Source organism: Octopus sinensis, linkage group LG7 (genome assembly GCF_006345805.1).
Source record: "Octopus sinensis linkage group LG7, ASM634580v1, whole genome shotgun sequence".
Lineage (NCBI taxonomy): Eukaryota > Metazoa > Mollusca > Cephalopoda > Octopoda > Octopodidae > Octopus > Octopus sinensis.
This window is the reverse complement of record NC_043003.1, coordinates 37,400,967-37,412,263: the sequence shown is the minus strand read 5'-3', so window position 1 is coordinate 37,412,263 and position 11,297 is coordinate 37,400,967. Positions and strand designations below refer to the sequence as shown.

Below are 11,297 nucleotides of genomic sequence, written 5' to 3'. Positions count from 1 at the left end.
AATAATGTAAATAATGTAAATAATGTGAAAACGAGCCCCATCATAAACTCACCAACAAATCCTAAACAATTTAACACACTCTTCCACCTACAATTTCAGGAAATATAAACGCCAGTCACACACACACACACACACACACCACACACACACACACACACACACACACACACAAATGAATAACCAATGAAGAGGTCAGAAAAATGCTACCCTCTCAAAGAACGCGGCAAGTAAACTAATAAACAGGCACAAGCACTAGATCACACACCAAAGGGTATAAATACACAACTGAAGAAGCGCAGTACGCTGAAATCACGTGATCTGGAAGTTCCGGCGCCCATGCCAGATGCTTCTCGTCTGCTACGATACATGCCCGTGCTATTATCCACATACGTCTAAATGAGAGGACCTCTCAAGTCCAATACCGCAGTATACAGCGTTCTAACAACACACCCACATCAAGTAGGATATAAAGATTGTCACTCGGTATCAATACTGCTTTCGTCGCCAATATCTATTTTGTACGTATAAATGTATTTCTCTTCCCCTCTCTCTATCTTTCTATCTATCTATCTATCTATCTATCTATCTATCTATCTATCTATCTATCTATCTATCTATCTATCTATCTATCTATCTATCTATCTATCTATCTATCTGTCTGTCTGTCTGTCTGTCTGTCTATCTATCTATCTATCTATCTATCTATCTATCTATCTATCTATCTATCTAGCCAAGGCACACAGAGCTGCGCTCGGTAGTGAAGTGAAAGTACGTTTTAAAAATAAAACTACTGAATAATAATAATAATAACAATAACAACAACAATAATAATATAATAATAATATAATAATAATAACAACAACAACAATAATAGTAATAATAATAATGATAATAATAATGTAAATAACAGTAAGATATTAATGTTGAACATGAACAAAAAAGAAGAAAGAAAGAAAAAAACGTTACAAAAATTCAAAATAATATTTTAACAGCCAAAAGAATAATATTTTAACAGTCAAAGAATAATATTTTATCATCCAAAAATGCTATTTTGGTTATCTTGAGTAAAAATCTTGCTGTTACGATAATATAAATAACATCAACAATCACAAGAACAATAACAGCATCAGAAGTAGCAGCGGCAGCAAGAAGAAGAAGAACAACAACAACAACGACGACGACACTGATACATATACTAGCAAAAACCATTTTCGCAATTTCGCATGGTAACTTCGCTTTCCTTACTATACTAAACAACAGATTACTTGAAGATGAATCTTTTTCCAGAAAAAAAAAGGGACAAGTGAACAACACACGTTTCGAACTATTCCCATTTCCCTTTCAAATTCTAACCATACGATATCTTATAGAGGATTTCGAGAATTGCCTGTCTAAAGTAGTGGTTCTCAACTATTTTTCTATCTATGGACTTCTTTGAGTCTTATTGCATTCAGGTGGACCCTCATAGCTGTTCGATGTTCATTATATTTTTATAATTTATAAGAAGATAAAATAAAAAAAAGAACTTTAAAAACCTAAAAGCCACAATGAAATTTTAGGCACAAGCGCCATTGTGATTATAAAATGGCTGACCACATGTTTTCATTAACTCAGATCAAATGTCCACAGCAAAACTATCTTTATATACATAAAGTAGATTATATATTTTGTGTGGTGTAATGCTTAATTAATTTACTAAAGAGATTCAAGATGATATATTTAGACCTGTTTACCTTTTCGATTATCAATAAAACGTTATAAAGCGCATGCGGTTATATCCCATAATGCTATCAGATAGTTCAAGTTCCTAAGGATTGAGACTAACTCTTAATTAAAATGTTGGTCCTAACTTTGACTCTGGTTGAGAAGTTTTGTTATATTCTCATTCCTATGAAACTACTTTGTTGGGAAATACTCTTAGCAGAATCTTTTCTATCGGATGCATACAGGCAAGATTTCCGGTTTGAATATAACTTCCTTTCTTCTTCCAATCACTTTTAGACGCCCTCTAAAAGTTAATAGAGACTGCCTACTCTCCATATTAAAACAATTGCTGTTACCGTTTATATAATAACTAGCAGCATAGCCCGGCGTTGCCCGGGTATGTAAGAGCCCCTAGTAGGCAACGACTAATCCCAATCTAGTCCTTTCCCTCTAGGGAACGAAGGCGCATGTGTAGGTTGCAATGTCTTCTCTTCACTCCCAAATAACTATCAAACAGCTATCGATAATTCAACCTAACCAATTCCTACCAGGAAGAAATTACATTCGAGACTTTACCCCCAACACCACCACTTCTGCTAATAGCTGCTGCAGCCGCAAGTTATTCGAATACTTTTTTTGTTTACACTCCTTTATAACACCACCCCAAACGTTTTACCTTAAATTTTTGACGTACCCTAAGGGTCCTCGGACGCTACTTGCAAACTCTTGGTTTATTATAACCGCTTTTGTCGTGTGCACCAAAAAACCTTTTCCATTCGTTTGTTCAGTTTGGTCACTTTTGACTTTTTCGTTGTTGTCACTCACATTGCTGCCCGCTTTTTTGCCGTTTTTGTATATTTTTATACATTTTGGGATACTTACCCCACGTGTTCCGAGAGTTAAAAAGGTCGAGTTGCACCCCCTAGACAGTCTGTAGAAAATGTGTTGCATATAAAAAGCTTAGATTCTCGACCCATATCGAATTTATCGATTTTTTTTCAGAACTGGGGGAACTTTTCAAAATTTTCGCTGCGTTAGTTTTGCATTATGACATTGGGCTATTTGTGTGTCAAGTTTCATCAGAATCAGTTGAAAGCCGTGGTCAGGGTGAGGGTACAACCTGACAGACACACAGACACACAGACACACAGACAGACAAACTGCCGTTTATATATAGAGAGATTATATTATAGATTTCCTAATATCCACACACCATCCCCACATACATACACATCACATACAACCACACGGAAGGCGGCAAGCTGGCAGAAACGTTAGCACACCGGGCGAAATGTGTAGCCGTATTTTGTCTGCCGTTACGTCGACTTTGCCTTTCATCCTTTCGGGGTCGATAAATTAAGTACCAGTTACGCACTGGGGTCGATGTATTCGACTTAATCAGTTTGCCTGTCCTTGCTTGTCCCCTATGTGTGTAGCTCCTTGTGGGCAGTAAAGAAATAGATATTTCGTCTGCCGTTACGTTCTGAGTTCAAATTCCCCCGAGGTCGACTTTGCCTTTCATCCTTTCGGGGTCGATAAATTAAGTACCACTTACGCACTAGGGTCGATAAAATCGACTTAATCCGTTTGTCTGTCCTTGTTTGTCCCCTCTGTGTGTAGCCCCTTGTGGGGAGTAAAGAAATAGGAAGCATAACCATACGTGCACATACAAATGCACGTATAAAACTCACGAACAATATAGGTATATTCTGATTTGTGCAGTATATTCAATTCACACTAGGTCATTGTTCAGTTTCATCTAACATTTCTTTTGCTTGCAATGTTGAGAGTTCCAATCTGCCAAAGAAACCTAAGAAGCCAATGTAAAAAGAAAAGAAAAAAAAAGCCAACAAAAAAAACCATCATTCTTCCTTAGGATTATACCACATGAAAATTATTTCTTCAACAGTTTCCATCACCAAACAACAAGTGTTACGGTAATCTCTGATAACGATTCTGCAAATACCAAATAAAAATATCTTGTTTCAAACACTGAATTTCTTTTTGTATTGACTGTAACGTAATAAAACCGAGAAATACTTATATACATATATTGACACCTAGCTAAGAATACACACACACACACAAACACACTCACACACACACAAGTAATTATATACATCTTGCTATAAACACACACACACACACACACACACATATATATATAACAATCCTGTCTAACTCTTATATTCTGTGTTATGTGTCATTTAAATATTTTATTTGTTTTCAATCAAAAGTTTTATAGCTGTAAACACACATGTTTACACTGACATGTTTAAATAACCGTGAGAAAAGTGAAGTTACTGATCTATATCTATCTATCTATCTATCTATCTATCTATCTATCTATCTATCTATCTATCTATCTATCTATCTATCTATCTATCTATCTATCTATCTATCTATCTGTCTGTCTATCTACATACTTACACAGACCACGTACACACACATACATACATACGCACATATATACATGTATATCTGCATGCATATATATGTATGTGTGTGTGAGTATGTATATATATATATATGCATATATATGCATATATATATATATACATACAAATACACTCATTGTGTAAAATGTTCTCATACATAAATACATGTATATGATCATATATATATATATTATATATATATATATATATATATATATATATATATATATATATATACAGATATACAATATACGCATTGTAAAAATGTTCTCATACGTTTGAACTCAAGACACGCTCACAACCCCAATACAAATATACTCCCTTAACATAGTTCTTTATCTATAAGAACACACACACAGACACACAGACACACACACACACACACACACCACACACACACACACACAAATAAGCACACTCCCATCACACACAAGTAAACAGACACACTTGTTTACGTACAAATACGCAGTTAATAATAACACAAATTCGGTCATACAAATATACTTGTTTGCATACATGAAAACGCTTATATATATATATAAACAAAACCATAACACAGAAACCCTCAACAAATTGATACAGTGGTAAGAGACATATAAATAGACAAGTAGATAGACAAAGACTTAGAGAGAGAAGGAGTGAGGAATGCAAAGAAAGCGACAGTTAAGGAGGTATAGAGATAGAGATAGAGAGAGAGAGAGAGAGAGAAAGATTGGTAGAGTCTGTGTACCTTTTATAGCTGTTTACGAAGAAGAACTATCACCGGTCATGGCGTGTGACATTTGCGACATCAACACCCACCTATTAACACAATTGGACTCCAATGTTATTATTACACAACTGTCAAAGAGACATAGTTTAAGTCACTAACGCACGAAAATGAATTGAAAGAATAACTCTAGAGAAGGAAGGCTTTTACACGAGGTTTTAATAATATTCACGTCTGTTTTGTAGCAATTTAAGGTGAAGGTACAATTTGAGATCTTCGTTGCATCACATTTGGTTAGATACCAAGGTGGGAATCGAATTTCAACACTTCTTGTACCTCGGTGTCAATTTGAGAAGGAAACGTCACTTGACTGCCACGAAACAATTCGGTGTTAGAATGAGGTGGAGAGACGGAAGTGGAGTAAGTGAATGTTATTTGTCAGTTCGGAATGCTACGATGGACGGTGGTGTGGATAAAGTATTGGGCAACATGTTGAGAAGTCAGCAGTTCGTATCGTGTCTCCGACACTTCAATGTGTCTATGGTGAAGACACATAAAAACTCAATACTCAAGTTACTATAGCTGTAGTTTGGTATGTACACAGGGTGTTCTAATTTACCGCTACAAGTAGAAGCAGCATTACAATTTTACGAATGACGTAGGCTTGGGGATTGAGTTGAAATCTGGAAATGAAAAACCGTTCCAGGATATTCTTTGCTTAAATAAAACCCCTACACAGAATCGGCAGATGCTGTAATGACACAACATAATTATGGATCAAACTAATATTAACTTTTTCGTGAAATGAACGTGTTTGAGGGCATCTACGTAGTCGTTCTATCTGTCAGAAATAACAACAAAATATTCCTCAAATAACATCTCTCCATCTACACACCAGAACCTACAAATCTACAGTCGAGTTAACGAGGGAGCCTCCACATGATTCCTCGATCTATTGGAAATAGTAGCAAAATCTCCCTCGAACTGCACTTTAGGAAGGACACATTGAATTATGTCGTCCTAGACAAACCACATCAGAGAATAATGCGGCAAAGTTATGCTAGAACGGTTAAGACCAAAGGTCTGAAGTATGCAAGCCAATCTGAGGTTAGACATAGTGCATATACAGTGGTTGTCTACTCCTCATGCAGAGTCTGACTACCTTTTGTACTTACATTTTAGATCCATCATGGCATCTGATGTGGCGTTTTAAACCAGACAATGTATTGAAAAGATACCCACATCGATTGCACATCCGATTTGGACCACCATGAGCTGCAGTTAAGTTCTAATCTTTGTGGATCTTAAAATGTCATTTGAGGCTTCCGTTAGATTTGCGGACCTTATGGCACACACGGCATTGAAAGGTGCGTACAGAAATATATGGGCAGAATAGTTGGTGGGGGTTCGTTTTACATGGGTCCGCAAATGAGATTCGAGCCCAGCAAAAGAAAGGCATAGTGTATATATATATATATATATATATATACAAGTAAACACAGACAAATACACGCACATAACATAATTCAGATTCTAATGATTAAGATGAATAATAAATAAGGGTGATGTAAATGAAGTTAGTGGAGAAATATAAGAGGATGCACAATCTTCTCTTCTTCTTCTCTTCTTTCTTCTCTTCTTCTTCTCTCCTCCTCCTCCCCTCTCCTCTTCTTCTTCTTCTTCTTCTTCTTCTTCTTTCTTTTCTCTTCTTCTTCTCCTCTCCTCCTCCTCCTCCTCCTCCTCCTCCTCCTCTCTCCTCTCCTCCTCCTCCTTCTTCCTCCTCCTCCTCTCTCCTCTTCTTCTTCTTCTTCTTCTTCTTCTTCTTCTTCTTCTTCTGCTTCTTCTTCTTCTTGTTCTTCTTCAGGCGGCAACCTGGCAGAACCGTCAACACACCAGACAAAATGCTTAGCGTAATTTCGTCCGTCTTTAAGTTCTGAGCTCAAATCTTGCCGAGGTCGACTTTAGCTTTCATCCATTTGGGATCAATAAAATGAAGTACCTCTGGGATCGATGTAACCTACTGCCCCCACCCCGACCCAAAATTGAAGCCTTGTACACAGGGTTGCAAATTTAGCATATTTTATGCTAGATCTAGCACTTTTTGTCAGCATTTAGCAGGGAAAATAGCAGGTTTAACATTTTATTTGGCATTTTTTTTAGCATTTTTCTCTGATCATGACATTTCCACAATAGTTACCCTTATTTTTCTTCTTTTTCCTCCTTTTCTACTTTCCTTAATGTATCTTACAGCCAAATTTTAGTACTATCGGCTATTGTTGAATTTTTCTTTCACTTTCTTGAAACTTCAAATGGAAGTTTATCAAAAGGAAGTTTATAAAGTTATGAACTTTTCCAGCCCCTTCCCCACCGGCTTGGATACAGAGTAGTGCTCGTTGGGGGAGAGGGAGAAGATAATTCATGCCAGCACCTGAACTTACTGCTCAATAATGTAAATATGTTAAAAAAAAATGAAAGCATGGAAATTCGTCCTAACAATGTTTTATTCTGTAGTGATAAGTTTTTATCATGACAGGTTGACTGATTTACTTTCACTTTGACTGTTTTGAAATAAGCCTGTGGTTTTTCATGCTTCTTTTGGATAAAAATCTTGTATAGAAGTACGGGTGTGGCGGGGTCTCCCCCTTTATATTTCTACTTACTTTTTTTCATTCAAGTACTGTAGTTATATTTGTGGTTTTGCCAATAAATATTAAATGTAAGATTGGAAGCGAAATATGATGTTCCCAGAACACAGTTTTAGGATTTCTGTAGATTTTACTTTTCCATTTATAAGTTGGCCACCCTGCATCCTGAATCAGTATTCTTCTCCTCAAGAATTTGTAAGCAGCAAACATAAGAATTGTTAATGACGACTGAAAGAATTGTTAGCAGCAAACTGATAAGTTGTGTTTTCAATTTTATATTTTTATTAATCATTCAATTTATTTTCTGGCTTCCCTCTGCATTATAATGAGCAAAGAAAAAATAAAGTTGTACCAGCAAAAAATCTGAAAGGAATGGTTTAAGATGCCAGCGTTTACTAAGTGGTTAAAGCGAAGTACCTAGTGACCAATCTAAAGCACATTGCAAATATTGTAGATGTAATGTGTTGGCAAAATATTCTCTTTTAGTAAGCCACTGTGAAGCAAAGAATCATAAGGCACCAACTCCACAGCAAATGATTCCTCTTACCAATTTTATTAAAACCAAAAATGATAAGATATCTATGCTTGAAACAAATTTAGCAATGTTTATTTGTTGCCACTCATCATTTAATAGCTGTGATCACTTAATAGAGTTATGTAAGAATTATATGTCTGATGGTGATATCATATCTAAAGTGAAGTTGCATCGTACAAAATGTGTAAAAATTGTGAAAAATGTTCTAGCTCCATATTTTGATGGAGATTTGATTTCTGATATAGGAGATAGAAAATTTAGCCTGTTATTAGATGAATCCAATGATATATCGATAAACAAGTTGTCAGGAATTGTTATCGTATATTATAGTGACACTCACAAAAAAGTGGTACATACATATCTCAGTATGGTATCTTTAGAAACATGTGATGCAGATGGCATTGTTGATGCCCTAAAAATTGAATTAGTGAAAAAGAAATTAGATACAAGAAATTTACTGAATATAGGAACCGACAATGTTAGAGTAATGATAGGAGTCAATGGTGGTGTTTTCTAGATTTTAAAAGAAGTTCCATCATTACTTCTATTTAGATGTGTATGTCATTCTTTACAGTTGGCAGTATCCCACACTTGTGCTGAATGCTTGCCCATAAATTTAGAATTTTTAGTATCCGAAACCTATAAATAGTCCTCTCATTCTTCAACAAGTCAAAGTGCCTGCAAACAACTTTACCTTGCTATCAATGATAAAGAGCCTTTGAAGATCATGAATTCTTGTACAACTAGGTGGCTGTCAATAGAACCAGCGGTAAATAGAATTTTAAGCCAATGGTTTGAATTGCAAACTCACTTCCAAACTACGACCACTAAAGAAAAATGCTTTACAGCACAAATATTACATGGAATTCTGGGGAGAGTCATCTTCTTTTTGTGGCTTATAATTTAACTCACCGGTAAAATTTCCATTTATTTCTTAGTTTTATTTTCCTAAAATTTCCGTTGCGTATTGCAACCTTTTCAATAGTCTTGACTCTCTTCTGTTGTTGTTATAATAGTTATTTCTGTTTCGTACGCTTGTGTAGTTGTTATAGTTGTTTGAGTGAGGAATGTTGTATTGTCATTGTTGATGTTGTTGTTATTGCCACTATTGTTGTTGTCATCAACACCGCTATTGTTATTGTTGTTGTTGTTTTGGTTTCGTATGTTTGCGTTGTTGTTGTTGTATTGTCCTAACCTCCATCTTAATTTTAAGAACGTTTTTTTCAATTTCAGACAGACAATCAATTTTTCTGACCTTTTTATATGTAGCGAATTTTGGTGGTAACTCTAAAGCATGCATTTCATCTGTATCTAGCTGTACTGCACCATATATTCCAGAGATGTATTTGTTGTTGTTGGTGGTGTTTTCCGGTGTCCTGGCGTCGAAATCTGACATTGTATTTGAAAAGGTTGCAAGACGCAACGAACATTTTAGGAAAATAAAAATAAGAAATAAATGGAAATTTTACCGGTGAGTGTGTTAAATTATAAGGCACAAAAACAAAATGACTCTCCCCAGATACAACAGAATATGCTTCAACACATGAACTCACATAAAGAATCTTGTAAACCAAATCCCAAAACGAAATATTACTTGAAATGTTTTGTGATTCTAGGAATTAACTTTATCGTTTATTTTTGCATCCAATTTTAAAACATGTTCAGGAAGTGAATAACCTGTTTGAATCAAACACTGTCGACAAAACAAAATTACTTGAAGATCTTTCAAATTTGATCAAATCTATTGCTAATATGATAGTATTGCCAACATGTAGAATTATTATTATTAAGGCGGTGAGCTGGCAGAATTGTTAGCACGTAGGATGGAATGCTTATGAGTTCAAATTCCGCCGAGGTCGACTTTGCCTTTCATCTTTTCGGAGTCGATAAAATAAGGACCAGTTGAACACTGGGGTCGATGTAATCGACTCATCCCTTCTCCAAAACTGCTGTCCCTGTGGCAAAATTTGTAACTATTATTATTATCAGGTCATTCCGTAAGTTCTGTCCAATTTTACCTTTTTTTTAAATTGAATGAAATTTAATTGCATTTCAGAATGTCTAAAGGAATTAAATATTATTTTTATGCATTTGTGTAGATTTAAACTAATTAGATACTATGGATTAGTAAACTAGTTGACGGGGGCAATAATCAACGATAAATGGTGGTTCGCCCTAAAAAGGGCGATTAGAATAGAATCAATAAATCTAAGCAAAGGACTAGCAGTAGAGAGAAACAGAGTAGAGGCCGAACAAATCAAGAAGTTAGACGAGGCTCTTAGAGAAGGCCTCTCTCGACCAATTCTTCAACGCGAAACACGAAGGTTGCGTTGTCAGAGTTAAGGGATGAGCACTTCGAGTGGCAGAAGCACAGCGTGGTAATGCATCAACGATCCGATCCTTGCTGGACCACGACGAGCAAATGATAACTGATCCGAGGCAGATGCGTGTGGCCTTTCAACGGCGTTTCGCACTCAACTGTTCTAGAGCAGCGATGAACCGGGTCACAGGATGGATTTCACGTGCTATTTCGACGGGCTGCCCCGCCTCTCAGCGACGGAGGCGGAGTGCTGCGAAAGGCCGATAATAACCTCTGAAATACGAAAAGCAATGGCTAGCTGCACAAGGGGTAACTCGCCTGGTTTGGGTGGTCTGTCCTACAAGCTTTACGCTTACACGCCAGACTTGTTCGGCGACCTCTTAGCAAACGCTTACTGCAACTGGCAACAGAATAGGAGAAATCCCAGTTTTGTGAACCGAGGAGCAGTGGTGTTGCTGAGAAAAGTTCCGAACAAGGGGGATTGTAATGAAAACTTTAGGCCCATAACTCTGCTGAATGTAGAGTTCAAAATTTTGGCCAAAGTGTTAGCAACGAGTTTGGTGCTTGCCGTCGGGGATTTAATAGGGGAGAGACAGACTTGCACCATTCCGAAATGATCCATCCACGACAATCTCCACCTCATGCGATACATCATTGAGAAAGTGGCTAAAGAACCTGGCACGGGTTTAGGCTGATCAATTTAGATCAGTCTAAAGCTTTCGATAGAGTCGACCATCTATACTTGGCGGCGGTCCTCAAGGCAGCTGGTTTTGTGCCTGTATTCCGGGGCTGGATCACTGCATAGCACAGTGACATCTGTTCAGTTGTCAGAGTGAACGGTCATCTCTCAGAGTCGTTCAACATCATGCGCTCGGTCTGGCAAGGCTGCCTCCTCTCGTCTCTCTTGTATGTATTGACACTCGAACCACTACTGCACAAACTGAAG

General features: G+C 36.8%; 1 long non-coding RNA gene across 1 annotated transcript in view; it reads right to left on the bottom strand.

Moving 5' to 3' along the window:
- Positions 1-1,525: 1,525 nt before the first annotated feature.
- Positions 1,526-11,297, bottom strand: part of LOC118764079 — a 19,384-nt gene continuing 9,612 nt past the window's right edge. Inside the window, exon 3 of the long non-coding RNA XR_004999867.1 lies at positions 1,526-1,535. This is a non-coding gene — a long non-coding RNA (uncharacterized LOC118764079). The remainder of the gene's footprint in view (positions 1,536-11,297) is intronic.